Below are 27926 nucleotides of genomic sequence, written 5' to 3'. Positions count from 1 at the left end.
CCTCTGGCATTTGCTGTGTGTCTCTGTGTGATCCTGGAGTTCATGTTTTCCTCCTCATTATTCCTGCTGGCCCTATGACTGATGAAGACAAAGCAGAAATAGAGAAGATCCAGAAGATATTCAGCTCCAGAGAACACTTCAGCTATTCACTTCAGATCTCCCCGTTGAAGAACCAGTGACAGATTTGTTCAAATCCAACCCAGAATTTCAGAGGTTAATCAGTCTCTGTGGAGGTCAGTACAGATGGGGTTAAATGGACATGAACACCCAAGCCAGATCCCAGAACTACTGGATTATATAGAGAACATGAATATCGAACCCTATTCACTTCAGATGTATGTGAAAGCTCAAAAAAACAGAGTCAGACATGAAACAGAGGATAAATATATAGAAGAACTGAAGAGAATGGAGAATGAAAATAAAGAGTTAAAGCAGAATACTCAGTTAGAAGGTTAGTGTTTTTTTATATATATATATATATATATATATATATATATATATATATATATATATTTTTTTTTTTTTTTATATTAGCTTATGTATAATTAGCTTTATAAGAATGTAGCCTACACACTTTTCCTTTACAATATTCCAGCAATCATGAGCAATCATGTTGTCAGCCCTGTAATACTGTTGTTAATGTAGAATCAGAACTAGATTCACTTCATGATTCATGAATGAATCACTCTTTTGAGTCATTTCCAGGAATTGGTCAAATCTGTAAGCAAAACACATGTAAAGTTTTAGGATACTTTAACTTTATTGAAAAAAAATTAAATAATTTTGCCTAGAATTAATTACAATAAACCTGAAGAAGGATCCTATTGATCACCAATGATAAAGAAAGTCTTTAAGTTCATGCTTTTTAAGTTTAAGTTCCAAAACCTGCATGTGAATCTTGTGACTGCAGACAAAACATTTTTCATTTTCTCTGAAAATAATTCTCTCATGTAGGTTATAATTGGAACATTAAAAATGGAGCAGACCATCGTTCTATCGATGCAAACAAAGTATTTTAATAGATATATAATATCTGAATAGACTTAACAGAATTCTGCTATTCAACCGTTAAATACATTTTAATCATGTTTGGAGGTTCTTATGTTACATCACTGCTGAGAAAACTCCAGAACATGTGATGCAATTTATTGATTCATTTTGTTATTATTCATGCTTGACTATTAGAAAGTATATATGACAGGTCATAAAACCAAGTTTGGACTTGTTCACAATGTCAACTGCATCTGAAGCACATTTTGTGTTGATATCTCAAAGAAATCAAAAGTAACAGCACTTGCCCAGCTAACAGATTTTTGTTATAAGAACATTCTCCAAATATTCAGTGTTGGTTCTGGGAACGTAAAACGTAAAAAAATGTCCAGTTTTCTTGACGTAAGAGGAACATGTTTTAAAAGGTATAATGTTCCCCAAACGTTCTTTCAACTTAATTTTTATTTAAAATTCAACATTCTAGGAACGTTCATTTGTAACATTCCAAGAACATAAAAATGTCCAGGTTCCTGAATGTTACTATAAATGTTATTTAAAGGTTAGTGTGATGTTCCTGAAAAAATCTTTCAATCATCTTTCGAAAGAGTAACACAAACTACAACTTTATTCAGACACAGCCTTGAACTGAAGATAAAAGACATTAACTCTCTCAAGATCTGATTAAACAACTGATTAGTGATGTTACGTTCGTGAACGAATCGTTCTTTTTGAACGAATCCTTTAGGTGAACGAATCGTTCTCGTTCACGTAATCAATTGACTCATATTTCTCGTTCACTGAAATCCCTCCCTCCACAGCAGCGCGGCGCTATTAGCAGCGCATGCGCAGCTCAGTGAACCGGTGTTTTCAACCTGTCAAAGAATGAACCTCGAGCCAATAGCCTTCGAGTATGAGATGTGACGGAGCATGTGATTTGTTGGATGTAGTGAACGAATACGCCCTTCACTGACTGACCGAGTTGCTTTTGAGTCTGAACCATAGGTCTGAACGAGAGAGAGATCTTATCGTTTGTGTACGAGTTGAACGAACTGGTATGTCGTTCATGAACGAAAATAACCAGTTGTTTGAACGATAATGATGGCGAACCGATAGAGCTAGGTTTGTGTAGTTAGCATGTTTGCATCAAATAATCAAATTTACACTTTACCATTGTAATGAAAACAGGTTAATAACGCAATATATTGGTTAAATATAACAAAGACAAATGAACATCGTCATTTTTTACTTGGTTTGAGTTAAGGGGGGGCGCACTTGACTGTTTACTTGATTTAAATTTACACTTCTCGTTACCTGCTTTTCTTATATTTTGGTTGTGTGTTTTAGTCTTAGTTTTGTGGTATTTTGCACTTTGAACAATTTACTTGACTACTTGTGTTCATTTTGTATTATCAAAATGAATTCATTACGTTTTATTCATGTATGCACTTCTCTAAAAACTAAAACAAACCAAAAAAATATGACAGTATTATAGGTCTCATAACGTCAGCAAATAGCATTTCAGTTTGGGCTGTGAAGGGGCATGTATTTGGTTGGATCTACTGAACGAATTTGCCTATCACTGCTGAGATCGCTCTGTTTTGAGTCTGAACGAGAGGGAGAGATCTCGTTCGTGAACGAATTGAACTGGTACTTTCGTTCGTGAATGAGAGTACTGGGTAGATCGGTCATTTAGCATGTGATTTAATCTCATTCAAAGCGCAGTTATAGGTGTGCACATATAATTGTTTATATTCATATTCAACATACAGAACATCAACGTTTAATATAATCCCAGATTTATGAATGTGTATGTCTGACTAAATAATTAAAATGTTAATATTATGCAAGAAAACCTTGGTTTGGTCATCTGAACCACTTATTTAGACTTATGTTATTAATTTAGTAAATAAGGCACACATTTTAACAAAGCCAAATCACTTTTTTTTGTAACAAGTAAATACGTTCATTAAAACATAACATAAAATACACTCTTTTTCGCCTCCTGCTGCAGTATATATCTAATATGAAGAAATTATCACTGAACGAATCAGTGAACGAGTCTGAACGAATCATTTTGGTGAACGAACTGAAAATGAACGAGTCTCCGAAAAGAATCAAACTTTCCACCACTACAACTGATTAAAAATTACCAATGCAGAAATGTTCTCCAAAAAAACCTGTAATTGCTGATAAAGCACAAACTGAGTTAAAGTCAAAGGTCAAGAGCCCAACTAAAGCAAACACTGATCTCCATGATGGTGACCTCAAACAAAACATTTTCAATAAGACTTGAACATCTAAACCTCTGTTAATTCTCAATAAGAGCTTCTGTAGACGTCTGACATAAATAAAGTCAGTCTGGTTAGTAATAAGTGATGGTAATGCTGTTTGTGTAGTTGTTTGATCAGATCTTGAGAGAGTTAATGTCTTTTATCTTCAGTTCATCTAAGGCTGTGTCTGAATAAAGTTGTAGTTTGTGTTCTTATTTCTCTTTCATTCAGTGCTTGTTCACAGCAGGTGTTTGAATGATTGAAAGAATGTTTCAGGAACATCACACTAACCTTTCAATAACATTCTATTAATATTCAGGAATCTGGACATTTTTATGCTAATGTGACGACCTGTGCTCTGAACGGCGTCGAGAGCACCTTGGGCACATAGCCGTGTCTCGGTCTGAGGGTGACTCTGGAATCACCGACCCCAAACTCCATGCAGGAAGGGCTCATGGAGAGCACCTGCAAATCACCTACTTGCTTAACTGATGCCAATGCCAGCAGAACAGCAGTCTTTAGCGATAGTGGCTTTAGTTCAGCCGACTGAAGCGGCTCAAATGGTGGGCCTTTCAGGGCTCCAAGAACCGTGGAAAGGTCCCATGCTGGTATAGAAGGAGGCAGAGGAGGGTTCATCCTCCTGGCCCCTATAAGAAAATGAACAATGAGGTCGTTTCTGCCTAGTGATTGATCAGCCACAGGAGTGTGGTAGGCTGCAATGGCTGCCACATATACCTTGAGCGTGGAGGGTGTGCGTCCCACGTCCAAAAGCTCTTGAAGAAACGAAAGAACCACTGACACCTCACATGAAAAGGCACCAGCTGGCGAAGACCACCCTCTTAAGAGTATATAATCGTCTAGTACACTTTAAAAAAAATTAAAAGTTGAGTAAACTTTAAAAAGTAAAGCAACCAGCTGCAAAGCATTTTTGAGTTTACTCAACTTCAGTGGTCGAAGTTCATCCAACTACCTGTCCAACTCAAAGAAACGAGTAAGCACAACTACAGTCCTGAAGTTGAGTAAACTCAAAAAAGCTTTGCAGCTGGTTGCTTTACTTTTTTAAGTTGATTCAATTTTTTACTTTTTTAAGTTAATTCGACTTTTTCAAATATCTCACCCAGATACTTGTATAGCCTTCACATTAAGAATCCAAATGCAGGGAGTAAACCACACTGTAAATACAACACAATACAAAAGACATTGCTATCATTACAGAACTTATTTATTGACAAATATTCTGCAAAACAACACATTTTCTATTTGCATTAGGTACACATATTTTAAGGTGATGAAGTTCTATTCCACTCTTCAAGATTTATATAAAAAAAAAAAAAAAAAATTTTTAAAAAAAGCACAAAATTAGAGTACAAACTGGAATAAATAAATGCTCAACCTTACAATTATCCATATGGATTGCAGCTACTTGGACAATCTTGTGAAGGACTATGCAAAATAAATCAGCCTTGCGGAGCACTTTAGGTCAAGATAAATAAAAGTTTTTTTTTTTTCTAAACAAACTAAACAATTTTTTTCTTAACCACCAGTTACTACTGGTGTATTTTAATACTTTAGGATAGTTAACATTGGGGCCATAAATCAAGCCAAAGAGGAGAGTAACAACTGTGGCAAAGGTCTTGCACATTATCTGGCCCAATCTGCTCTTATACACTCAAAAAAAAAATTTGTCTAAAAATAAGATTTATGTATTTGAATTGCATAACAAATTTCCATGCATTTGGATTACATAGTTTTAACATAAACCAATCAATAATCTGAATGTGATTCATATTTTTAAGTCATATCTAAATGAAACAGATAAGATTTATGTAATTGTATTAATAAACTGAATGTGATTTATATTTGTCAGTCGTATGTAAATGAAACAGGTAAGATTTATGTAATAGTACACAGAAAAACGCCCATGTTAAATTAACACTGCTCGGTGTTCATATGTGTGCACACTACAGAGTTAAAGCAGTCTTGAAGTTAATGAGATAATTAACTGATGATTGAGCATTAATTATGAACACCTGCTGTTAACAAGCAGAATCACTGAAGGAAAGAGAAACACAAGAACTACAACTGACTTCAGACACAGCCTTAGATGAAATCAACTGAAGAGAAAAGAAGACATTAAATCTGTGAAGATCTCAGCAGAGGAGGATTAAACAACTCCACAAACAGCATTACCAGCTTCACTTATTACTAACCAGACTGACTTTATTTCATTTCCGTTTGAATGAAATCAATAGTTATATTTTAAAGTCACCATGATGGTGGTTAGCGTTTGCTTTAGTTTGACTCTTGACCCTTGACTCTGTAATGTAATTTTTTCCTGGTTGCTATAATTATGTGTCTATAAAACACATTAGTTGCAGCGAAAAAGCCAAGAGAACATGAGATCAGGTGATGTTGGCTGTTTATTGATGAAGGTGTAATCATCATATTGTGGCCTGAATCACTTATCTTTTTCAGTGTCTAATGCTTTAATTATTGGGGTTATGTGATTTTGATTTAATTGTTATAGTAGCTGTGTGACCTGCCAGCATTAGATCCAACAGTTAATCAAATAATATAAAGAATTTTAAAAACATTTGGTACATTAAACTTTCTACATTATTACTTGGACATCAAGAATCAGTGTATGACTCTCAACAATGGTGACAATCAATGAAATGCTTCATGCTGCAGTGCATGCTGGGTACAACCAATCAAAACTCACCCATATCTCCCAGCATGCATTGCGGCATTAATCAATTATGCATCAGGATTTGTGTAGCTTTTGTCACCATTGTTGAGATTCATATGCTGTTTCTTGATGTCTGTGTGAGTTTAAGTATTGCCATAGATGAAAGGTTTTTGGGCACTAACTATAAAAAAAAAAAAAAAGTATATTGTTTGATAGATTTCATGCTGTAAAATCAAATGGCTTCTGTTATGGATAAAACAAAATAAAAAAAACCAAGTCCTATATAATCAAAGCATGAGACACTGAACAGGATCAGCGAATCAGGCAATTACATGATGATGACTTTGTCATCATCATCAATAAACAGCCAACATCACCTGGGGCCTGTTTCAGAAAGGAGGTTCAACCAACTCTGAGTTAAAACTTGAACTCTGAGTTGACTTACCCTGAGATGGGAAACTCTGAGTTTTCGGTTACAGAACAGCTGAAATTAGTTAGTTCAATCAACTCTGAGTTGACCTACTCTGAGTTAAGCGCGTGCACCACAACTATAAAAAGCCATTATCAATGGAGCACAGATATTATGAGTCACCATGGCAACAGTGCCAGACAAAAAGAGGTCTTCATATTTCTCACCAGTAGGCCTACGAACATTATTACTGTAATTTTACAGTATTAGAACATTAATACTGTAATTTAATTAAAGGGATTACTCTTAATTCTTCTGTAATTTAAAGTAAAATCTGATGTAATTGCATTAGACTATAGAACAATTCTGTATATTTAACATACATTTTTAAAAGGTATATTTTTAATGTAACCTTCTCCCTCTACACACTTTGGTCAATTCAAGAATAATTCATGCAACTGTATTTTGTTTATTTGAAAGCATTAAAAGTGCAGTTTCTTGTCTCTCCTTGTATTGTTCAAGTGGTTGAGGTTGATATGGGATTTAGTAATAAGTAGACCAATGCTTTCTAAAGATAGTCATTATTACATTAATCTAATTACACTGTTGAAGATGTCATTTGTAGAATAACTATGTTAGAGTAACTTACCCAACTGTTATAATATCAGAGGTGAAACTGGAAGAACAGTATGTTATTAAACCTAATTTTAATTTTCATGTAGGTGCAATCCTGCAGGCATTAAAAGAACATGGCAGCAGCTGAAAATTAAATATAAAAACATAATTCAATTAGGTAAGGCTTGAGCATATCATAGGTGTAGGCAACCTGACTTTACATTTAACATATTAAATAACTAAAGCATCCAGTGTCTAGCAGTGCAGCAGCATTTTTGGCTGAGGGAATTCCTGGAGGGACTTCAGAGCCAGTCACTCCCGAAGATCCAAGGGCCTTCACAAAATGTAAGAGGTTTACATGTGTTATTTTTTATATAGGCTATTTTTGATATTTCCATTTATTTTACTTTGGGTTGGGTTTTTTGTTGGTCCCAACATATTCTGATGGTAATATCTGTCTTTTGGAGCCTCCTGTCCCAACAGAACCCCAGGCAGTTGTAAGTAGCCTATCAATGCACCAGACATTATGACAAATAGTGTTATAAAGTGTACTCAACCAAATGCTCATCACATGGGGATAAAGAGTTTCTGCTGCCACAGAGAGGCCTACAGAGGTAATGTTAATATTATGTGTCTACACATCAAACAATCTACACCTTCACATTTTTGCACATTTTTATGTGGATAATCTAAGTTTAAATCTAAGTATAAACAGGTATTCTTATCTCTCCCTCAAGAGTGTGGAAGAACAGCAGGAGGACGGTCCATCAACTTCTGGTGCACAGATGAACACAGTTCAGTGATTTCCAGTAAATGCCACAGTTTAATTCTGTAGAATTTGTTCAGAACTACATGATGTAACTCTAATCTACTTCTGTATTTTCAGTTGCCAGTTAAGGAGTTATATAGACTTCATCTTATAAAAAAAAGAAAAAGAAAAAAACTGCAGTAAAAATAGCAATATTTTATTTATTAATAAAAGATTAATTTTATTAATAAAAATGTACTGAAAGAATGAATGAAGTGTTTAAACACCACTTCCTCTTTAAAAAAGGGGAGGAGACCGATATAAACTCTGGGTTTACTGAAGAAAACCTGCTCCCGACCAGGTTAGGTTCACAGAGTAAGTTACCATGGTGAAGACTCAAATTTCATCATTTACTGTTGTTTTTAGTATTATTATTACTTTTTATTAATATTCATAATCAGTAGTATTATGTATCTCTTTTATACTTTTTATATACATTCATAATTATTTGTACTCATTGTATTTTGTGAATATGTGGGAGAGACTTTGGGAGACTTTGGACTTGAGTGTGTGCTGCTGCTGGACTGAAATGTATATGCATAGCATAAGGGGACTACATTCCAACGTTAATGGAAACCATATGTTGGTTTCTGCTGAATGTATGTGTTCCTATGGTGATGTAGTTTTTTCCTTGGTCAGGGATATAAAAACCAAGCCCTGTTTGTCCGAAAAATCAGGAAGAGATGGAAATGTAGAGAAGGTGACTGAGAAGCTGAATTAAGATCTTAGCTTGGTCCATTGTCTCTTCCTCCTATGTTTTATAACCCAAATAAATAAGAGATCTCTTGGCAAAATCACTGGTGTCTGTTTCCATGAAATTAAACAACAGGGGAAAGCAAGATTCTTAAATCTACAATTTGGCGTCACGAACAGGATAGTATATCCAGAAATAATGTCTCAAGGTAAGACTTTTTCCTTTATATAAAAGTTCTAAGTCTGCCTGATGATTAGAGACAATGACTGTAACTGCTAAAAAGAACTGTGTTGTTTAAGGAGCCTGTGGTTTTGCCAAAGAATATAAAACATAGTATAATAAAAAAATTAAAATAATTCAATTTAATTTGGCTTATTTAAGTTCTCTGAAAAGTAAACCTCTAAAGTTATTTGATATGCTGGGATTGAGAAGGATCTTTTTTAGAAAAAAGACCATCTAGTCAAAAATTTGGGAGAATTAGCTGTAAGACGGTAAAACTATTATTTGCTGGTTGTCACTGATTGGTGGTTGGATAATATGGCGAGACTGTTTAAAACGATGGCAGAGTAATCTCTAAAATATATCCAACACACGGAAGATTCGTACTCGAGGCGAGGAGGTGAAACACAAGCAAAGCTCGATTGACATGAGCGGTTAAGTGTGGCGAGTCTGTTTAAAACGATGGCAGGGAAAAACTCTAAAACGTTAACACGCTGGAGTAATACGAGTTAAAATAGTTAGGATCGCGTGCATTCCAACTTTGACCGTAAAGCTGTTCTAATGTTTGAGGATACTGATCCGAGTAAGCTTAAAGAAAAAAAAAAAAAGGAAAAAGAAAAAAAAGAAATTAATCTGAGAGAAAATCCACAAATATTTTTAAAAAATTAAAAAAAAAAATTGTTTTGAGTTAACTGGAACCTAAACAAAATACAGAAAAACATTGAAGTTAACTTTTCTATAAAATTTTCTTTTGTTCTGTGAAGGGAGAAAGAGTGAGGCAGCCCCTCCCTTCAGAATTTGCTCCATACCTTCACACACACATATACTGTAGTTTGGAGAAGGGAGGGAGAGAGAGAGAAGAAGGGTAGCCTCTGACACACACACACACACACACATACATACATGCACATATGCATACACACACATACATAGGCTTGCAGTTCTGAGCGCACACACATAATATACAGAGAGAGCGAGAGAGAAGCAGAGTACCATAGCCCCACCCTTAGAGAAACACACTCACAGACACACACATCCCTGCTGTTCTGAGCAGCACAAAGTAACTTTGCAAGATGGCAGAAAGTGACTGTAACAGCAGAACAATTTCGGCTTGGTACCTTGAAAGAAAGAACAAGAAACAAGCTAAGCTTTTGAAAAAAGGACTTGACATAAATGCAAATATGGATGCACAGTTACACTGGTTCGAGTCTCAAAAAGACAAGATAAAATCACAAGCATTTCCAATACTGGCAGCTCATTGGATTGTAAAGCAAGGTGGAATTTGTTGTGATATAAATGGCGGTCCAGTTCCACTTGCTGAAGCAATGAAGCCTCAAATTGAAGCATTTAATAAGTTGAACAAAATCATGTCTATTAAATGTTCAGATGGAGAAAATACAACCAATGATGATTTGTTTGATCCAGATTGGACAAATATAATAACTGAAGCGGAAAGGAAATATTCACAACTACCAGTGAAATCCGCAACCACAGTAACGCCTCCTCCTTATAAACCAATCTATCCAGCTTTGCCTGAACAATATACAAGTTCATCTAAACCTGTGACACAGTCTCAACCTTCGAGATCAAATGGAGGTCCAGTTGACAAGATGTACATTGCATCTGCACAAGCAGCTCCAGTAATAACAAGATCTAAATCAGCCCAGCCAAACAGAGACATGTTGCAATGTACACCAGCTCGTAATTATGGATCTGACTGGGATGATGAGACAAGAGATGACGACATGATCACAGTTGACAAGATCGGTCCTGAATTTTCTTCACCTGTTGTTAAAAGGGAAGACTTACAATCTGAAATGATGACAGAAGAGAGACCATTCACACCAGGAGAACGTCAAGCCATTCTCACAGCCTTGCCTCCTCTGAAGAGACAAGATCCAAACACGGAGTTTTGGCGAGAATTAGATTCTCTGGTTGAAGCACATCAAATGACATTAAAAGACATACACACCATTGTGAAAGCTAAAATCCCAAGAGACAGATGGGAACGCTTGCCAGCTTCGATAACCACAGCCCAATGGATAAATTTGTGGGTTGATGACCAGGGGCGACCCCTGTGTCTTTGGCAAGCATTAGATGTGTTTCGAAAAGAAATCCAAGAAATCTTGGGCAGTGGAAAAATTCCTTTCACATTAGTGACATTGATTAAGCAAAAGGATGATGAATCTCCAGATGAATATGCTCTGCGTAAGTGGAATGCTTACGAGAGATGGGCTCTCTGTGCTAAGAAACAACCTGACAGAGATGATGTACAGTTCACTGACACACTTGTGGATGGACTTAGTACAAAATACCAACAAGCCTTATCACTTGGAGTCAATCCAGGTGAGACATATGATCAGATTTTACAATGGGCTGGGCGCTTAGAGATGGCTATGAGATCAAACAAGGAAGAAGGAAACAAGCCAAATCGAAGAGGAGTGGCAACAGCTCAATACAACATGGACACAAAGAAGAGGATGATTTTCTGCACCAACTGTGGAAAGCGTGGCCACTCAATAAAAGATTGTTGGGCTAAAGGAGGTGGAGCAGAAGGTCAAGGTCCATCATTTAAACAAGTCAGTGCGAAAAAAAATGATGAAACCTCTCAAGGGAAAATGTTTACTGAAGCTCAAGTCCGTCAGCTCATTGAGGAAATTATGCGTCCGCAATAGGAATTAGCGGCCCCCTGTATTAGTAAGAAAAGAGACAATCGCCTTTTCGTTAATGCATTAATAGGGGGCCACCCATGTGACGTGTTGCTCGACACAGGAGCGGCGATTTCAATAACAGATTTGAACCTACCTACAACAGATGAAACTATGGAAGTTGAAGGAGTTGGAGGAGGTATCACTAAATTTCGCAAAAGTATACAAGTCCCTTTGCAAATACATGAAGATGAAGTCTTATGGACATCTTTCTGGGTGGGTCCGAATTCACAAGGAAGCCTTATTGGCATGGACATTCTTCCATTGTTGAACATGATCATATTTACTGACAGTCGTCAAATCGCTACAACAGCTGGGATAATACCACACGAAGATCGCACATGTAATTTAACGTCTGTTGGTACAGCAAAACCAATTATCAGAGATTGGGGAAAAGACGGTGTGTGGGGACTTCTGTGTAGTTTATATCCAGATGTTTGGGCTAAACACAAATTGGATTGCGGTAAAGCCAACATTGATCCCGTTGTTATTGAGGGACCGATACATGCCCCTCATAAACAATACCCTATCCGACCTGAAGCAAGACAAGCTGTGGAAGAGATAGTGGCAGACTTGGAAGCTGAAGGAATCATCAGACAATCTTCATCAACCACTAATAGTCCTGTATGGCCTGTCAAGAAATCGGATAACTCATGGAGATTAACCATCGATTACACAAGACTTAACAGTGTAACACCAAAACCGCATCCTATTGTGGCCAATCCAGCCACCATTCTGAATGATATTCCAGGAAACGCAAGAATTTTCACAGTATTAGATGTACTGTCGGCTTTCTGGTCTATACCTATTGACGAAAGATCTCAAGAGAAATTGGCCTTCACAGTGGGGGCAAAACAGTTTGTCTGGAACCGACTCCCACAGGGGCTAAATTTATCTCCTGTGGTATTCCATAGAACTTTGGATCAGTTCTTAACAGAGCGAAAAGCTGAAATTGAGAGTTCAGGGAGTGTTTGCATCCAATATGTTGATGACTTGTTGATTGCAAGCCCAGATGAAAACAGCCATATATTTGCTCTGAATGTTGTCCTACAAGCCCTTAGGAAAGGAGGATTCAAAGTCAACCCCGACAAAGCACAGTTGGCCAAAACCAAGGTTATCTACTTGGGCCAAGAAATATCTGTCGAGGGAAGGAGAATGACAACAGAGCGTGTAGAGGCATTACGGCAACTTCCAAAACCTCTAACAGTTACAGGAATACGGAAGGTGATGGGACTTTTCAACTACTGTCGCCAGTATATACCTGATTTTGCCAGCATCACTAGTCCTCTCATCGACTTGTACAAGGGAGGAAAGCCTGGAGTGGAGCAGATAACCTGGACACCAGAAGCTGAGGAAGCATTTATATCTATGAAAGAGAAACTGACATCAGCCCCAGCCTTGGGACTTCCCGATGGACGATTGCCATTCCATTTGTGGACCAGGGTGGGAAATGAGACCTACTCAGCAGTACTGTGTCAAAAACCAGGTGATCGATACAGACCTGTTGGATACTTTTCCACAAAGATTCCTGTCACAATGATTGGTCAACCACGATGTATACAAGCTCTCGATGGTGCCACATGGGCAGTGGATGCTGTGGAAAATTTGATAGGAGCACAAACCATCATACTTCACACTCCACACAGTATAGTGACGTTGTTGAACAACACAAACATCAAGACCATAACTGACGCAAGAAGAGCAAAATGGGAAGCAACTTTGTTGAACAAGGATTTGAGAGTGGAAATAATCAGAGACACATCCCTTAACCCTGCAACAATGATGCTAGAACCACATGAGGGAACACCACATGAGTGTGAAAAACAAGTAGAAGAGGAAAGCCATGGTCCTGTTAATCCAATCCCTCTTGAAAATCCAGATAAAGAGTTATGGGTTGATGGATCCAGTTATTACGTTGATGGAAAACGACATACTGGATGGGCTGTAGTGGAAGCTGATGGAACTGTTGTGAAGAAAGGAGCTCTTCCTGGGCAATTTTCAGCACAAGTAGCTGAGCTCACAGCACTTACGGAAGCTTTTGAACTATCAGAAGGAGATCGAGTCAACATCTACACAGATAGTCGTTATGCTTTTGGCGTGGTCCATGACTATCTTGCTCTGTGGAAAAGACGTGGACTTATCACTAGTAGCGGGAGCGAAATACAACACGCTTCCATAATTCGTTGCTTGATTGCAGCATGTCACTTACCAAGAGAAGCAGCCGTGATCAAAGTAAAATCACATCAATCAGACAAGTCCAAAGAAAGTCAAGGAAACGCGGCAGCAGATGCAGCAGCTAGAGAAGCAGCTTTACTACCTCTTACTCCTGTTACCATGGTACAGGAAAACAGCAAAGATAATCCTGAGCATCATCTTCTGTCATATCAAATAGAGACAGATGAAGAGAAAGAACAATGGATAAAAGCAGGAGCGAAAGAGGATGATCAAGGCATCTGGAGAATTCCAACCGGACAAGTGGTGATGCCGATTGGAACAAGAAGAGAACTAATGCAGCTGTATCATGGAAAAGTGCATGCTGGAGCAAAAGCAATGAAAGCTCAAATCAGCGAGACGTGGTGGTGGCCACGAATGATGAGAGACATTGATGATTACTGTAGAAGATGCTTAATTTGCATGAAAGCAAATGTGGGAAAATCTGTAAAGGTGCGAATGTCACATGCACCCAGACCAACAGGTCCATGGACACACCTCCAAATCGATTTCACAGGACCTTTATCACCCAGTGGAGGGTACCAATACATTCTAGTAATCATGGACAGATTTACTAGGTGGGTGGAAGCATTCCCTACGAGAACTTGCACAGCTGAAGCGGCAGCACGAGTAATGGTGGAAGAAGTTTTTCCTCGCTGGGGTCTTCCATATGAAGTTGATTCTGACAATGGAACTCACTTCACTGGAAAACTGATGAAGGAAGCAATGAAATTGATGGGGATCAAACAGAAGTTTCACATTCCGTACCATCCGGAAAGCTCAGGCATGGTAGAACGAATGAACAGATCGTTGAAAACCGCTCTTACCAAAGCCATTCTGCAAACTGGCCAAGGTTGGCATAAGTTATTACCTGCTATTCTGTGGAACTTGAGAGCAACTCCAAACAGAGTAACAGGACTAACTCCTTTTGAACTGATGACTGGAAGAGCAATGGTCCTACCTCCTGATGCTCCGCCACCTGCGGGAACGGGAGGAGATTCTACTTTGTTCCAAGAGAAGTTACGACGCTATCTAACAATGCTGGACAAAGCTACCAAAGACAATAATAAGAAAGTGCGAGAAGCTCAACAGCAATGGGATGAAAAACATACCACTACTGATATTCCACACATTCCTGAGTTAGGCAGTTTTGTTATGGTCAAACGCATTGCTAGGAAAGGTTTAGAGCCTAGATGGGAGGGACCATATGAGATACTCTTAACAACCGATACAAGTGTTTGCCTTAAAGGGAAGGGTGTAGGAACAGATAGATGGTATCATTGGTCACAAGTTAAACCTTGCTTAGTGAATGAACAAAATGATAATGACGGCTTATGGCCTGATACTGAGCACTGTTCATCCATTAGCTTTAAAGATTGGGAATAAAGAAGTGATGTTTAATTATTTCTCTGCTTCCATTTCAGGAATCAAGTCCATTGACATTGATTAGAGATGGTTGTAAGTTATTCTCAATACGAGACATATTGATAGATCCAAGAATGGGAAATTCTGTGTGAAATAAGAGATTTTACACATTCTACACTACTTACAAAACACAACCTCACAAACAATGAACACCCGCCTATTGATTTTCAACCCCGAGGGATAGAATCCTTCAAGATCAACGTTTATTTTAGTTTGTTGTTTTGGCCAGGAACTTGAGGAGTTAAGTAATTAACGAGTCAAGGCACTGGCGGAAGAATTATTAGCTTTTCTTTTCTTAGATGATTGGGGTTCATTTTTAAATGCTTACACATAGATGTTAAATTAACACATAGTACGGGGACATAACATGGTTGGGGTTCTTTGTTATTTTGTTCTTTGTTTTGTTTTGTTTTTCTTCTTTTCTGTTTCTATTCTTCTGTCTTCTATTCTATTTCTTGGTCTGCTTTTCCTCCTCACTATCACTTCTATAGGGTCGCAACCTGGGAATGATGGTGTGGAACTGACGGCCGTAGTTCCAGTGGAGGGACTGAAGACTCAAATTTCATCATTTACTGTTGTTTTTAGTATTATTATTACTTTTTATTAATATTCATAATCAGTAGTATTATGTATCTCTTTTATACTTTTTATATACATTCATAATTATTTGTACTCATTGTATTTTGTGAATATGTGGGAGAGACTTTGGGAGACTTTGGACTTGAGTGTGTGCTGCTGCTGGACTGAAATGTATATGCATAGCATAAGGGGACTACATTCCAACGTTAATGGAAACCATATGTTGGTTTCTGCTGAATGTATGTGTTCCTATGGTGATGTAGTTTTTTCCTTGGTCAGGGATATAAAAACCAAGCCCTGTTTGTCCGAAAAATCAGGAAGAGATGGAAATGTAGAGAAGGTGACTGAGAAGCTGAATTAAGATCTTAGCTTGGTCCATTGTCTCTTCCTCCTATGTTTTATAACCCAAATAAATAAGAGATCTCTTGGCAAAATCACTGGTGTCTGTTTCCATGAAATTAAACAACAGGGGAAAGCAAGATTCTTAAATCTACAATGGTAACTGAGTATAAGTTACCTCTCTTTCAGAAACGGGCTTGACTCACTCTGCTTTCTCAGGTTTAACATACCTCCCATTCTGAAACAGAAAACTCAGAGTTTTCCTCATTTCAGGGTTAACATACTCAGAGTTTTCACTTAACCTCCTTTCTGAAACAGGCCCCTGATCTCTTTTTCTCTTGGCTTTTTTGCTGCAAAAAACGTGTTTTATAAACACATAATTATAGCAGCCAGATAATTTTTATATTAAAGAGTCAAGGGTCAAGAGTCCAACTAAAGCAAACGCTAACCACCGTGACTTAAAAATACACCTATTGTTTTCATTCAAACGGAAATGAAATAAAGTCAGTCTGGTTAGTAATAAGTGGTGGTGGTGGCGCAATGGATAAGACACATGCCTTTGGTGTGAGAGACCCGGGTTCGAATCCACTGTGAGACACCAATGTGTCCCTGAGCAAGACACTTAACCCCTAGTTGCTCCAGAGGCGTGCGACCTCTGACATATATAGCAATTGTAAGTCGCTTTGGATAAAAAGCGTCAGCTAAATGAATAAATGTAAATGTAAAATGTAAGTGAAGCTGGTAATGCTGTTTGTGGAGTTGTTTAATCCTCCTCTGCTGAGATCTTCACAGATTTCATGTCTTCTTTTCTCTTCAGTTGATGTCAATCTAAGGCTGTGGCTGAAGTCAGTTCTTGTGTTTCTCTTCCTTCAGTGATTCTGCTTGTTAACAGCAGGTGTTCATAATTAATGCTCAATCATCAGTTAATTATCTCATTAACTTCAAGACCGCTTTACCTCTGTAGTGTGCACACATATGAACACTGAGCAGTGTTAATTTAACATGGGCGTTTTTCTGTGTACTATTACATAAATCTTATCTGTTTCATTTACATACGACTGACAAATATAAATCACATTCAGTTTATTAATACAATTACATAAATCTTATCTGTTTCATTTAGATATGACTTAAAAATATGAATCACATTCAGATTATTGATTGGTTTATGTTAAAACTATGTAATCCAAATGCATGGAAATTTGTTGTGCAATTCAAATACATAAATCTTATTTTTAGACAAAAAATTTTTTTGAGTGTAGTACTACAGAGAGGCACCTTATATTTGGGTTTGAGTGGCAACATCATCTTCAACGATAGTTAAGATCCTCATCTTCTCCCCTTGTGAATGTCTTCTGGCTCTGTGTCCTGCAGTAGAAAATAAATCAGCATAAAATTAGGGTCATTTTTATTTTATTTTATTGAATTATGTTAGACCAGAGTGTTCCTAAAGGTCTGCTCGTGTAACTTCACTTGAAACACGGTCATGTTTAACCTTATGATTGTGCACTGTATTGTTTTAACAGGTTAGATATCAGAGGGAATGTCTCCAGACAGTGTTGTGAAACAGTAATTTTTGACTGTCTTTGCTTTGATAAAATAACAACTTGTTGAATTTGTGCTATCAGGTGAAGTCAAACTGATCACTGAGAAAGTTTCAACTACGATTATTTAATAAAGTAATTTTTACCATGACTTTGTCTGTTGATTGTAAGTTTTGTATATCACACAAAACCTATCTCTTAACAGCATCTGGTAAATAGGTGAAATATATCAGGTGTGAGTGTATATGCTGATGATCTTCTTACCAGGCAAGTCTTCAGAATGTTTCCAGACTTTTCCCTCATAAACAAAGGCAGACCTTTAAGAGTTGTAGACTTTCTTTGAGGAAGCACATTGGAGTTTCTGTGTCTGAAAGACAGAAAAAAAAAACAAATGGAACAAGTTATATACAAAGAGAAGCATGGGAATTACCTTGAAAAAGAGATGGCACCATTCAGCCTTTGACCAGAGAGATATGATCACATGCAAAATAATTACTTGATGATCAAGTTGGTCTAGGAGGATCTTCATCTCATCTCCATACGCTCCACCACTTGCTTTGTACGACTAGATGTGTATTAATTTAACCAAGAGAAAAAGGTGCTCTTCGGATCAGTTTGTGTGATCCTGTAATACTCAGCAGAGAGCAGAGACCCTGAAAAAAAAAAAAACATTGTTGAAACAGTAAGAATTAAGTGTAGACCAACACAAGTAAATTCAATTCAACTCACCTGATCTTTTCAAAAATAAAGGCCACTGTTTTAGGACATCAAAGGATCTTGTCACTGTACTGATGTTCTTTAGTCTAAAAAGGACAAATACAACAGAACAAAGATATACATAATTTTATTAAACAAAACAACAACAAAAAAATCAGTTACAGTAGGTTAATTTAACATGTAGTAAAAATAATAAAGAAATTGAATAATCAAATGTGAAAAAGAATCAATGCATAGTTTTCACTGTATTTATTAAATATTACAGATATTAAAGATACAAAAGTTATTATAAGAGCAGTGAGCCATTTTGTCTTTTGTAGCCTAATATTTGTTTAAGGATACAATATTTGTATCCTATTCACTTTAAAACATGAAACCTTTTTTTTATTTAATTGTTTATCAAATTAGTTTATTTAGTTTCATTTTATTTATTATGTATATGTATGTGTATGTGTGTACACAGCAAAAACTCCAATGTTAAATTAACACTCCTGGGAGTACATATGAGACCACACTTGTAGAGTGTAAAGTGTTAAAATATGAGTGTTAAATTAACACTCAAGAGTGTTAAAGTTAATGAGATAATTAAGTGATTAATTTAGTGATGATTGATCATTATTGAAGACACCTGATGGAGAAAATCACAAATTGTAAGCCACCGTTATGGCGATTAATGTTTGCTTTAGTTGGGCTCTTGACCCTTATATTATTAACTTTAGATTTTGTTTGGTTATTGTATCTGAGTTATAACTGCCAGATGAACAAAGAAAAAAAAAGTGATCTGATGGTGTTGGTTATATTATGACAATCATCATTTGATCTTGATCACTGAACTCATATTTCTGACCTAGATTTATGTTGTTGGTTACAGTATAACTGTGATTCTGCATAAATATCCAGAATTTTAGATATAATACAAAGGATTTCTTAAAAGTTGTTTTGAAAAAAAAAATCTTTCTTTTAGGCACACACAGACATCAAGATTCAGTCTATGCATCTCAACAATGGTGACGAGCAGAATATTCAATTAGGAAAAGTAAATTACATAGACAATTCAGATCATAATTTATTCATACCGCAATGCATGATGGGAGCCATTAATGAGTTGTGATTGGTGGCAGCCACTGCAACATGCTTTATTATTGTCACCATTGTTGAGATTCACAGGCTGATTATTGATGTCTGTGTTTCTAAATAAATTAATTAATTTGAAAGTCTTTTGATCAGAACAATGTTTATTAAATATTTTGGATTACATGAAAAATACTGAAAATCATATGCTGTAAAATCACAGAGCTGCTGTAATTAACAAATCCAAACTATCTCAATAATTTTAGTTTTTCAGATCACAACATGATTATGTCAAAACATAACCAACACCATCAGATCACATTTTTTCTTTGTTCATCTGACTGTTATAAATCAACAACAGCAGACAAGCAAAATTTAAAGTAAACATGTAAAGGTCAAGAGCCCAACTAAAGCAAACAATAATCACCATAACGGTGGCTTACAATTTGAGATTTTCACCTTCAGTGATTCTGCTTGTTAACATCAGTTGTCTTCAATAATGATCAATCATCACTAAATTAATCACTTAATTATCTCATTAACTTTAACACTCTTGAGTGTTAATTTAACACTCATATTTTAACACTTTACTCTACAAGTGTGGTCTCATATGTACTCCCAGGAGTGTTAATTTAACACTGGAGTTTTTGCTGTGTATGTATATGTATATGTATATGTATATGTATATGTATATGTATATGTATATGTGTATGTATATGTGTATATATATATGTATATATATATATATATATATATATATATATATATATATTAGGGCTGGGCGATTTAAATCGCGATATTGTTATGCGCATCTCGTCAGTAAAGCCAGTTCCTTGATTAGTAGTAAATCGCCATCACCTGCTTTCAGATGGAGCGGCATTTAGGGCTGATGAGATAATTAAGTGATTAATTTAGTGATGATTGAGCATTATTGAAGACACCTGATGTTAACAAGCAGAATCACTGAAGGAGAAAATCACAAATTGTAAGTTACCATTAAGGTGATGGGTGTTTGCTTTAGTTGGGCTCTAGACCATTATATGTTTACTTTAATATTTGTTGTTGTTTGTCTGCTGTTATTGACTTATAACAGTTAAATGAACAAAGTAAAATGTTATCTTATAGTGTTGGTTTTGTTTTGACATAATCATGCTGTGATCTGAAAAATGAAACATATTAAGATAGATTGGTTTAACTTGTTGGCAGCAGTTTAGTGATTCTTCAGCCTATGATTATCAGTTCTTTACTTATAATTCTAAATATTTAATAAACATTGTTCTGATCAAAAAGACGTTCAAACATAATCATTTAAAACACAGACATCAATAATCAGCCTGTGAATCTCAACAATGGTGACAATAATAAAGCATGTTGCAGTGGCTGCCACCAATCACAACTCATTAATGGCTCCCATCGTGCATTGCGGTATGAATAAATTATGATCTGAATTGTCTATGTAATTTACTTTTCCTAATTGAATATTATGCTCCTCACCATTGTTGAGATGCATAGACTGAATCTTGACATCTGTGTGTGCCTAAAATAATGATTTTTTTTTAAACAACTTTTAAGAAATCTTTAATATTATATCAAAAATTCTGGCCATTTATGCAGATTCACAGTTATGCTGTAACCAACAACATAAATCGAAGTCAGAAAGAAGGAGATTAATGAGTTCAGTGATCTAGTTCAAATGATGATTGCCATAGTATAACCAACACCATCAGATCACTTTTTATTCTTTGTTCAACTGGCAGTTTTAACTCAGATACAACAGCCAAACAAAATCTGAAGTTAATAATATATGGGTCAAGAGTCCAACTAAAGCAACCATTGATCGTCATAACGGTGGCTTACAATTTGAGATTTTCTCCTTCAGTGATTCTGCTTGTTAACATCAGGTGTCTTCAATAATGTTCAATCATCACTAAATTAATCACTTAGTTATCTCATTAACTTAAACACTCTTGAGTGTGGACTCATACACTCCCAGGAGTGTTAATTTAACACTGGAGGTTTTGCTGTGTACAAAGAGCCGTAGTTAACTGACAAGCTGAGCCATATCGCATTAAATATCGCTGGCGATACGTCCGCGATATTGATGTGATTTGGCTCAGCTTGTCAGTTAACTACGGCTCTTTGTAGTAAATGCCGCTCCATCTGAAAGCAGGTGATGGTGATTTACTACTAATCAAGGAACCGGCTTTACTGACGAGATGCGCATAACAATATCGCGATTTAAATCGCCCAGCCCTAATATATATATATATATATATATATATATATATATATATATATATATATATATATATATATATATATATATATATATATATATATATATATATGTGTGTGTGTGTGTGTGTGTGTGTGTGTATATATATATATATATATTTTTTTTTTTTCTCTTGGGTCTACACCTGATTGTTTGTATTGATTGATTAATTGATGTACCACACCCATCTAGGCCTGTGGCCAATGATTTGAATTTTTGATTCTTTAAAATCTGTACATTGTTGCCATTGATTATTTGACTCTGAAGAAGACGCATGGGCGTCGAAACGTTAGTCGTTTTGTACCAATAATAAATTATTATTTAAAACTTTGTGTGCTCCGGTCCTGTTCCTTGGTCCTAGCTAGACCTTGGGTTTCCTCTCTTGATTTTTGCGTCCTGTTCCGTGAGCACCAACCAGGCTGAAGCGCAAGTGACTCCTTTCTATATACATACCCATTCTATTATTTAATATGCAAAGTTAACATACATATTTTTAACATAACACATTAGTTTTGCATATATAGGCCAATATTATTAAATTGTTCCTCTAAATTGTACTGTATTTAATTACATTGCACTACTGTAGAATCCCTGAGCCTCAACCTAAGCATGTACAAATTGTAACTGAAATTTGTATACGTGACAAATAAACTTGAAATTAAATTGAGCGGACTGCGGTCACTTTAAGAGCTCATGGATCTAATACTGAAACATCTAGGTTTCACCAAATTGGTTATGTTCACTTAAGACATTGCCGACCGTGTTTACTTGAATACTTTTTTTATTTTGTTTTTTTGTTATTGACATAATTGTATGTGTATGTCACTATTAAATCGCAATACGCCACGAAAGATAGCTGAATTCGCACTCAGATTCTGTCCCGAGAGAAGCAGCATTCTGTCTCTCAATCAGCGCAAGCACCTCATTTAAGTCTTTATTCACGACTTACTGAGCTTAACATTTTTAACATCTTTTAAACACCATGCACGTCCTTGTCCTTCTTTTCTCATTCAAGCATGTTTCCTCACTCTAATGTTAGTCTGGGTAACTTAACGTTAGCACGTTAGTAGCAATGTGCTACGTGGATAATCTCTAACAATAGAAACTTATCGTCACCACAAAATATATCTTTTAACACAATACTATATTTTATCAACATATTATGTGTGCAATTTATAGCCTATTTTCATGTATAAAGCTTAAAGAAAACTTACCGCAATCAGATGAAATCCAGTCCCTTCGATAGCTTGGTTGAAGGAGGAAACCCCGAGTAATGTACAGCGAGACAGACTGCGCATGCGCGATGACGGGAAGTTAAACGTTCGAACTATGAAATCAAAATATTAAGTTTTCTCAACTTAATTGTTTGTGTTCATTGGACAAAATAGTAGTACACTTGCAGTAGGGCTGGGCGATTTAAATCGCGATATTGTTAAGCGCATCTCGTCAGTAAAGCCGGTTCCTTGATTAGTAGTAAATCACCATCACCTGCTTTCAGATGGAGCGGCATTCAGGGCTGATGAGATAATTAAGTGATTAATTTAGTGATGATTGAGCATTATTGAAGACACCTGATGTTAACAAGCAGAATCACTGAAGGAGAAAATCACAAATTGTAAGTTACCATTAAGGTGATGGGTGTTTGCTTTAGTTGGGCTCTAGACCATTATATGTTTACTTTAATATTTACTGTTGTTTGTCTGCTGTTATTGATTTATAACAGTTAAATGAACAAAGTAAAACGTTATCTTATAGTGTTGGTTATGTTTTGACATAATCATGCTGTGATCTGAAAAATGAAGCTTATTGAGGTAGTTTGGTTAAACTTGTTAGCAGCAGTTTTGTGATTCTTCAGCCTGATTATCAGTACTTTACTTATATTTCAAAATATTTAATAAACATTGTTCTGATCAAAAGACATTCAGATAAATTCATTTAAAACACAGACATCAATAATCAACCTGTGAATCTCAACAATGGTGACAATAATAAAGCATGTTGCAGTGGCTGCCACCAATCACAACTCATTAATGGCTCCCATCATGCATTGCGGTATGAATAAATTATGATCTGAATTGTCTATGTAATTTACTTTTCCTAATTGAATATTCTGCTCCTCACCATTGTTGAGATGCATAGACTGAATCTTGACATCTGTGTGTGCCTAAATGAATGATTTCTTGTTTTTAAACAACTTTTAAGAAATCCTTTATATTATATCAACAATTCTGGCCATTTATGCAGAATCACAGTTATGCTGTAACCAACAACATAAATCGAAGTCAGAAAGAAGGATTTTAATGAGTTCAGTGATCAAGTTCAAATGATGATTGTCATAATATAACCAACACCATTAGATCACTTTTTTTATCTGTGTTCAACTGGCAGTTATAACTCAGATACAACAGCCAAACAAAATCTAAAGTTAATAATCTATGGGTCAAGAGTCCAACTAAAGCAACCATTGATCGCCATAACGGTGGCTTACAATTTGCATCTAATTACACCTTCAGTGATTCTGCTTGTTAACATCAGGTGTCTTCAATAATGTTCAATCATCACTAAATTAATCACTTAATTATCTCATTAACTTAAACATTCTTGAGTGTGGACTCATACACTCCCAGGAGTGTTAATTTAACACTGGAGTTTTTGCTGTGTACAAAGAGCCGTAGTTAACTGACAAGCTGAGCCATATCACATTAAATATCGCTGGCGATACGTCCGCGATATTAATGCGATTTGGCTCAGCTTGTCAGTTAACTACGGCTCTTTGTAGTAAATGCCGCTCCATCTGAAAGCAGGTGATGGCGATTTACTACTAATCAAGGAACCGGCTTTACTGACGAGATGCGCATAACAATATCGCGATTTAAATCGCCCAGCCCTAACTTGCAGTTAAATAGTTTTCATAAGTAAACTCAACATTGCAGTCAAAAATTTGCCCACTCAACTTACATTTTTAAACTGAGTCAACAATTTGCAAGTTGGATTTTTTACAGTGTAGACAGTGCTCTAGCTTCAGTGATAGTGTTTAGGACTCTCTCTGTGTGGTCCCCGGATACCCGTTGAGGGGCCACACATGAAGGGCCCACAAGTCTGGGCAGGGGTGCCAAACCGTCCCGTTCGCCTGTGTGAGGAGGTCTTTCCTCAGAGGTATCGGCCAGGGGGCTGTGCTCAGCATCTGTGCCAGCTCTGGGAACCATACCTGGGTCTTCCAGAGGGGAGCTATTAGAAGGACATTGCTCCTGCTCTTCCTGATCCGCTCGATGACCTGAGGGATCATCGAGACAGGAGGGAATGCATAGAGGGGGCAACTGGGACAGGCATGGGTCAGCGCGTCCTTGTTCTTCGAAAAGAACGCTGAGTAAGGGACGCGCCATGACTTCATGAGCTCTTTGTGTACCTTAGGGAAGAAAGGCGCTGGTTTGTGACGGGGGGGCCTGCTGGCGCCCGGGCGAGACCATCCATCCAATCGGCTCTTCACAGGCTCTTACGCAATACGAAGTGACCGTTCTCGAAAAGGAACTGGACATTTTTATGTTCTTGGAATGTTACAAATGAACGTTCCTAGAATGTTGAATTTTAAATCAAAATTAAGTTGAAAGAACATTTGAGGAACATTAAAACATGTTCCTCTAACGTCAAGAAAACTGGACATTTTTTACGTTCCCAGAACCAACACTGAATATTTGGAGAATGTTCTTATAACAAAAGTCTGTTAGCTGGGGAGATCTCATTATTCTCCCAGCAGAGTTAATTTAACACTGGAGTTTTTGCTATGAAGTTTCTAAACTTTAAAATGACACCTATTTTGTGTTGGTTAAACAAGAATGAATGTGTGAATTAATGATAACTTTTAATGATATTAATACACACATACATTATTTCAGGTGCTGAATGTTTGGATTATTTGAAGTTTTTGAGGATTGTGCTGATCGGGAGGACAGGAAATGGAAAGAGTGCAACTGGAAACACTATTCTGAGAAGAAATGAGTTTGTAAGTCAACCAAGCATGGATTCAGTGACGACCGTTTGTACGAAGGGAGTTGGTGAAGTTGATGGTCGATCAGTAGCTGTTGTTGATACTCCAGGACTCTTTGACACTGAACTTTCAAATGATCAAGCGGTGGAAGAAATAATGAAATGTGTTTCACTGTTGTCACCTGGACCAAAGGAATATCTTTGGTTCAAAAGCTGCTCAGTTCAGCATCGTTCTGTTCACTAGAGGAGACGAACTTGAGAATGTGTCCATAGAAGATTATGTGGAAAGAGGAAACAATACAGAACTTAAGAAACTGATCAGAGATTGTGGAAGCAGATTCCTGGTTTTCAATAACAGAGAAAAACAAGACAAAACTCAAACTGTTAAACATGATAGAAGAAGTGAAAAATGGTAATCAGGGACGCTACTTCACTAACAGCATGTTTGAGGAGGCAGAGATGTCTATTAAAAAGAAAATGGAGGAAATACTGAAAGAAAGAGAAAGAGAAATTCAGAATCAACATGAGACATTAAAAGCCAAATATGAGATGGAAATGGAAAATATGATAAAGAGACTTGAGGAAGAAAAAAAAAGAGCAGATGAGGAGAGAATGAAAATGCAGAATCAGCTGAGAGAAAAAGAGGAAAATCTCAGAAAAGAGTGTGAGAAAGAAAAAGAAGAACAGGAGAAACGAGAGACTGAAAACCAGAAACGATTAGAAGATGAAGTACAACTAAGAGCTGAATATCATAAAAAAATAGAAGAAATGAAAAAAGAGACTGAACATCAGAGATTACAGTATGAAAAACAGCAAAAGGACAGAGAAGAAGAAGATAGAAAGAGAGAAGAGAAATACAGACAAGATCAAGAAAAGATGAAAAATGAACAAGAACGTATTATATCAGAATTACGAATAAAACAGGAAAAAGAAATAAAAAAGAAAGATTCGGAGGAAACAAAGCGGATCAAACAAGAAGAAAAAGAAAGACGGAAATGGGAAAAACAAATAAAAGAGGCTGAAAATGACAGAAAAGAGATTCAAGAGGAAATTAAACAACAACAGAAAGAATGGGAGAATGAAAAGAAACAACAAATGAGAGAACGAAAGGAAGAAGAAAGAAAGAGAAAAGAGAAACACAAGGATCAACTGAGAGAAAAGAAGAACTGGAGAAAATGGAAAAGAGATTTGAAAAAGAGAGAGAAGAAAAAAGACAGAAGATAGAGGAGGAGAGAGAGAAACAGAGAAGAAAAAGAGAAGAAAATGAGAGAGAATATGAAGAAAAGAAAACTGAAATGGGAAGATATTATGAAAGACTGGAGCGAGAGAGAAAAGAGGAGTGGGAGAGAATAAAACAAGCAGATGATGAGAGACGAGAAGCAGAGAAAAAGAAATGGAATAAAATAACAGAAGATCTGAAACGAGAGCGAGAAAAGGAGATCAAGAGAAGAGAAACAGAAGAGATGAAGAGAAAAGAAAGAGAAGAGAAAGAGAGAAATGAAATGAAAAAGGAATATGAAGAGAAAATAAAAGTCATAAAGAAGAAACATGAAGATGAAGCCAGAAAAAAAGCAGAAGAACTGAATGATTTCAGAGAGAGAAATGAGCAGCACGTTCAGGAGCTCAAACTGATGCTGGAAGAACGTCAGAAACAACATGAACTACTGGAAAAACTCTATCAACATCTGCAGGTCCAGAAAGGAGAGGAAATAAAAGAACTACTAAAAGAAGTTGAAAAACTGAAAAATAAACCAGACAGATGTGTCATGATGTAATAATTCTGAGAGAAAAACAAAACAAAAACAAAAAACATTAATGCTTCTTTTTATTATTATAGTTACTTATGGAAGAAAAATAATGGCAAATGTCTTATAAAAAAAAATTAAAAAAACGTAAAAAAATATACACATTGCATTTACACCGGGGATTGCATTTTAATGAATTGTATTTTTAGTGTTTGCATTTTTATGGGCTGAAATTCAACATGGTTGTATATTTGTGAGTATTTGGTAATGCTGTAGATTACAGCCCGCAATACTGCGTAATTAAAATGAATTTACAGCGGAACTTTTGGTAATTATAGTGTACCTATAAAGTACTTCTGTGTAAGTATAAGGGAACAATATGTAAAGTTTGCAAGAACATACTGTGCACTGTTAACCCTTGCTGTAAAAATACCATTTTCCATTAAAACATTAATATACCATAGAAAACAATGCATTCTGGGTTATATTTGTTGTTTTCGAGAAAATAGCTACAGGAATATACTGTGAATTATCAGCGCTCAAAGTCGACACTCAGAGGCTGTGTTCAAAATCACACCATACCCTCATTCACTATTCCCTACATTAGTTCGCTAATATAGTCGACTCAAATGAA

The 27926-nt window shown here is 36.3% G+C and overlaps 2 long non-coding RNA genes and 1 pseudogene across 3 annotated transcripts in view; 1 reads left to right on the top strand and 2 right to left on the bottom strand.

Annotated features, from left to right (window-relative positions):
- LOC309503405 overlaps positions 1-27926 on the bottom strand; it is a 311403-nt gene that overhangs the window by 276524 nt on the left and 6953 nt on the right. The gene's annotated exons all lie outside the window — the stretch shown is intronic.
- Positions 292-27716, top strand: LOC309500562 (annotated as a pseudogene). Its single transcript, XR_014211738.1, has 2 exons — positions 292-451; positions 25457-27716. The product of XR_014211738.1 is annotated as an uncharacterized misc_RNA (transcript).
- Positions 16693-18082, bottom strand: LOC309505751. The gene is made up of 3 exons (XR_014208570.1): positions 17997-18082; positions 17765-17867; positions 16693-17324 (listed from the first exon to the last, which is right to left on the bottom strand). It is a non-coding gene; the product is annotated as an uncharacterized lncRNA (long non-coding RNA).

The sequence above is a fragment of the Leuciscus leuciscus genome (assembly GCF_965113295.1).
Source record: "Leuciscus leuciscus genome assembly, chromosome: 1".
Classification (NCBI taxonomy): Eukaryota; Metazoa; Chordata; class Actinopteri; order Cypriniformes; family Leuciscidae; genus Leuciscus; species Leuciscus leuciscus.
This window is presented reverse-complemented; position numbering and strand designations above follow the sequence as displayed.